Here is a 6,000-nt window from a genome sequence, read left to right on the forward strand (position 1 = left end):
ATTTCAATTTTTGCATTTCATAACAAATATCACAAAAATGACTAGGTTCCATTAGAAAATAACGAGCTCTTCAGTGATTTAGCTACAGCATGCAACCATGATAAAAATTTTACAACTGATTATATACACATAGTTCTAATTTGATTCAGATTTGTATTTTTTATATTATTATACATGTATTGTATTATATTATACTATCAGCAAAATAATATCAATGGAATGAACATATTGATATAAAAACACATGTGATTGGTAGCTCAAAAAATAGAATTTGCTGTTAGTGCGTTTACATTTATACTTTAAATCCGCAATATAGTTCAAATGAGGAAATGTTGTAGGAAGGTTATGCTCAGTATATAATAGTTATGTTAGGAGAAAATTCTGGGAAATTTTGTCAGAATGTTTAAAATTGTCTACATTTACAAGTACATCCTATTAATTAATGTTCTGCACATAAACTTCCTAGGATGTTAGCGAATATGTTTCAGGCAACATCAAAGATGGATTGTTTGTGGAATAATACATAATGTCCTTCCAATATTGCGGGCATGTTGTGCGAGATCACTTGCTGAATGTTCCAGCAACATATTTTCTACAAATTTGTAAGAAAAACATTGCAGCAACGTATTTCCCACAAAGTTGCTATAAAGTTGTGGAAAATATATTCTAGCGATGTATTTCCCATACAGTTTCTGTAACCTTAAAAACTTGTCTACAAATAATCTTGTGACAACATTGTAATGAAACGTTTTTAGGATTTTTTGAAACATTCCTAGAAAGTTTTGGGAATGTAAAAGTATTAGTTGGGTACTTGCCTAATACTTGAAATTTAAACTGTCTTATTAACAGCGCTCTGTATGTCTTACACAATCGTTGCTAAAACAAAATAAATTTCTGCCCATCCATTTGAAGTTGGGAAAAATGGCATCATACAGTGTTTGAAATCCCACGTTTTGGTACAATAGACTGACACATGCTAAACAACTGCGCTAATTAAGGAATTCTGAATATTTGGAATAATTGGGAAGATATTGAGTTTCTGTGATTTATTGAACCATCTGGCAATATCTTATGACACACCATAGTGCTCAGGTATTAGTTAATTCAATGAGAGGCCTCAGAGCTGGAGTGGCTGAAAGACCAACAATTTTTGTCAAATTGCATATCACAGCAAGTCAGAAAAGATTTTAGAAATAACATAATATTAGAACCCTTTCATCTATTCAACATACGTGTACAATGTGGGGTAGTTAAACAGTTCAAGTTAGACTGCATTGTTAGGACCAAATTCAAGGTCTATGTTAAAAACAAACTTGATATTTTAAAAAAAGCCTCAACTCTGCCCAGTCTAGATACTAGATTTGTCCGATTTTGATGAACAGCGCTGATGGAGTGCAACATGAATTTAACTAATCATATGTTGCAATAGCACCAGAAATGCGATGGTGGTATGTTCTATTCTCCTAAATGATCAGTTAACAATAGCAGTAGCTGTGTTCACACCAAAATGATTTAAAATCAATACATATTGCTAAATATTATAATAATTACATAAACATGTACATGAAGTCTAGTGCTGGTGTGACTCTCTTTTTTGTTTATGCTCATAAGAGATCAAAATAGAATGCATATCGATGTCTTATTTCAGCCACTAAATATATCGACACAATTTGTATAGTCGGAGTTTGAGTTGGTTTGGTGTCTTTGCAAAAACCTATTTCAAATCGCGAACAGACTAGAGGCCATTCTGAATACAAATCCCCCAGCAATAAAAAAACTCCAACAAATCAGCCAGGTGTTAATGAACTGGTACTATTAGGTTTTTTGCATTGGTTATAGCTACTCTTCCGCAGACATGGTTGTAAAGTAAAGAGATAATACAATGCTATTTTTTATGTACTTGAACATTACTGATTTAGTTTTTGCATATAACTAAAGGAATCCATCACATTGAAGAAGTAATAAAACAGTTTTTCATGAAAATTTATATTTATTTGTCTAGGATATTTTTCCAATGAACTTAAGTAACTTAAGTATTTACTATAGTATGACTTGTGTGTACCTCTCTGAAGCCAGCATTAGAAAAAAAATATTGTGTCATGATCTCTCGTACATACAATTTATCTTAATCAATCGGCTTTGAAGATTGGCAGATGTATAACTATGTGCGCAATTATTCTATGGTAATGCCACGTAAGAGTGTAGTTTAATGAATGGCACACCTGTCTACAAAACTCGCGGTTCAGAAATAAATTCCAGGGCAAAACAGCTGTTTTTGTTTCTAAACTTTTATCACTATAAATTTACACACAGATGACAGACAAATAAACGAAAATCCCGAGATTTGTATATGTACATATAATATGTTACCTTTAGTAGTTAACATAGTTTTATGAAATTTACTTGCTTTAATGCCATATGAGATTATTTAATGGATTAATCAAATTTTTTCTCAGACTTTTTTTTATGAGTACCATTACACTGACAGGACCTCGTATTGCAAAAGACCATCATGCGTATTGAAGATAAATATGCAAAAAGCTTTTCGTAATTTTTGTCAGAAAGTATAGGTACTTTTTCTCGTTTGTAGTTGCTTTTGATGTTTGGTGTGATCTGATTACCGAAATGTTTAAAGATAAAAATCGGGAAAACTTGATCTCAATTATAATGCTCAGATTAAGTGAAAGGGCAACTATGATGTTTATAATTGCAGAGTTTGACAGAATAAAGATGCTGAATGCTTCAACTTAAATGCAATAGCCGCTATCAACTGTTGCAGCAATAACGACTAGTGATGTCACTTCACACCAATTTTTTTACTGAGCTCTATCAAAATAATTTTCAATAAAATATACAAAATGTTGTGTAGGTTCACTTTTAAGTGGCTGTACAAATATTCGGGAATGTGTATAGGAGTTTGAATAGCGCAGTTAGTAGTGTATCTGGCTGCAAAGCCAAATATCTGAGTTTCATTCTCATATGGTGCTCTTTATATTCTAATCATAGTTTCAGACAGACAAACAATCACTGAATTTAATATAGAAAATATTTAACAAAAAAATAGAGTTGAAATCCTTGCACTATCATTTGTCATAATACGAACATGAAGGTCAGTGGAAATTATTCTTGAAATTCTAGTGAGTCAAAGACTAACAAGGTACTGTAGTTTTACATTTAGGTTTGGGGTTTGCTCAAAACCATAAAAATGCTAGGTTCAGTGTGGAAACAGAATTTGATCAGTGCATTACAAAAATATAGTTTTGTAATCTCTGTAACACACAATTGAGCAAAGCTTTTTGCTAAAAATTATCTCGAAGTAAAGGATTCTCCATTGTTGGTATACATGGGGCCTTTGCCTCAAAACAAAAATTTGCTATTCAATCTAAATGGACTCAGTCTTCTTATCAGCCAGTTCCTTAGTATGCGGCACCTGCGAGATCCCAACCTTGCTGGCCGCAAAGTTCGTAGAACTGAGATTAAAGATCAGCCTGCTACTGAGAAGACGTACCAGTAATTATGTTTTTGATGAGAATAAAGCTTTGGCTCACTTTAAACAGACTCATTATGCTATGTAAGCAGGTCCATTTCATATTAATCTAGGTTAACTATACAAACTAGGTCACCCACAAATTCATCTGTGCCAACTATGCTAAGTAGGTCACGTAAAAATTTATTTAGGTCACCTTTACTAAGGAGGTGAGCTGAGAACACAGTTACACTTTTAGTTTAAAAAACTTTATATTTCATCTTCATGGACTTCAGACAACAGCTAGGTCAATAGGTAATCTTTATATACAGGTATAGGATAACAGTGTATCTCAATGTTTTTTGGTTGTATGTTGGTATGTTTGTATGCTGGTCGTTGGTGTGTTCAGTTAGAGCGACAAAGTTTTACGAACAGAAAACAGGCCTGCTCTAAACTTGCATGTATGCAAGCATGCATGCTAAACACCTCAAATACATGTCCAATATGTTGTAGCAATAAATGAATGTGGATATACCTACTTATGTACCAACCAATCCTTAATGGCTTCTAAATAGCTAGCATGCTACAAGATAATGATTGCGTGAGGAAGCATGAGACGATCTTTTTTCCTTGCTGGTTGAAGTTAAAATTACGGCTCTTATTATGGTAAAGTTACTAGTTTAAGTTACTCAAATCTATTGAGTAAACAAACTTAACCAATTAAAAATAAAACTTCTGTGAAAATTGTTTTATTACCTGTTCAACGGCTGGAATTCATCTGTTCTTTTACCTAACCTCTCTTCTGTAATGTCTTTCTAGTTCATGTGATGTTCAATGCATTTTGTGTATCAAAGACTGCTTTGATGACTGTGTGTCTAATAAAAATGACAAAGGTTTTGGTATGTCTATGTACTATGTGGTCGATGACACGTCACTTATGGTGCTCTTATGTGATGTTCTTGAGCTCTGGGAAAAGATATAACATAATGTGCAGTAATCATTGAAAATATTTCAATAAGCGGAAAGAGAGTAGTTCCTAACTAAATGAAACCTTAGTCTACTGGTCAGGTTTCCAATTATTGCTACGTCAGAGTGAAAAAAACTGAAAATAAAAAGTATTACTGTTCAGGCTAGATATTACAGCTTCCTGCATCTCTAATTTTAAGTTTGAGTAGATAATCAATGGTACCTCAATTAATACATAAATGCCAGACTAGAAAAGGATCAGGTTAAGCAATTATGAACAAAACTTGCAGCCTGCATCTGTTTCTTAAAATAAGGCTGCACCATGTCTAAGCAGAAAATGTAAAATATGTAACCGCAAAAAAAATCTCAGCAACTTAGCTGAATTACTGTACAGTATCGACGATCTGCAGTAATATGAGTCACACTCTCTGGAAAAGCTGCAAGCGCATTAGCTTCCACTGTCAACATTCGGCACTGTCAGCAGTCTACCATAAGGATATAAAAGCTATATGATTCACACATAACATCAAGTTTGTTAGAAATGCTCCACTAGAAAGTGGGAGGGAAAGAAACCAAATTTGAGCGCTAAAGTCTAGTGAACTTGAAGTCTATAGTTTACAGGCTGCTGTTTTTGAATGTCAATATTGAATACCTACTGAACAAATGAAATTTAGTAATATTATTTTTAAATGTAAATTGTTCGTGTTTTTTAAAGCAAGAAAAATGTGCTACCCAAATGGGGAATAGGCTAGAATTTCTATTATCAATGTTCCAAAAGGCAGTTAGAAGATAGTTAGTTTTGCAAGGAGTACATTCATTGTCTGGCCTCAATATTGTATCCATGAGTACAGTTGTCATGGTTAGAAGCAGATGAAGTTTTGGTATCACCATCACAATGCTTAAAGGTTGACTTGCAACAAAATTCACATTACAGTTAATTGGTATCATAAGATTCACCATCTATTACTCTGCTGTGTTGTAGGTGCAAAATATATGGGAATATGATTACAAGCTCTTAAAAGCTGAAAAACGAATCGTTAATCGCAGCGACACGAGACCGCCGTAGTTTGGATTCGCTTTCAAAAATGGCTCAAATGGGGCGTAGTTGTTACAGGATGGTTTCTGTTTACACTTTCACGCAACCTCATTCGTCGAAATATTTTCACAAATATACTTCCCGCATTCAATAAAACCATGTCTATTGTTCTTACGCGTCTGTTTTATCGTCATTGTAATGCTGTCACTTTTAGCACTGATATTTTATAACTTACCGTAAAAAACCGTTAAACTTTTTAACCTTAGCTCAAAGGAGTACATATCATTGTCTGATAATCATGACAAGCCCGTTGGTTACCTGTGATAATCGAAAAGTGCTGCAAAAATTATTTGCGAAGTATTGGGTCACGTGATCAGATTACGACTTGGCGATTGAATAATGCCGAAACAAAACTGTAAAGTAGCGAGCATCTATATTTGATACCGGGGTCTTCGGTAAAACCCGAAGTGTTTGTCATAAACTAGTGCTACAATAAGTTTTATATTGAGCTTTTCATTGGCCTTTCAATTCA

The sequence above is a fragment of the Watersipora subatra genome, chromosome 3 (genome assembly GCF_963576615.1).
Source record: "Watersipora subatra chromosome 3, tzWatSuba1.1, whole genome shotgun sequence".
Taxonomy (NCBI): domain Eukaryota; kingdom Metazoa; phylum Bryozoa; class Gymnolaemata; order Cheilostomatida; family Watersiporidae; genus Watersipora; species Watersipora subatra.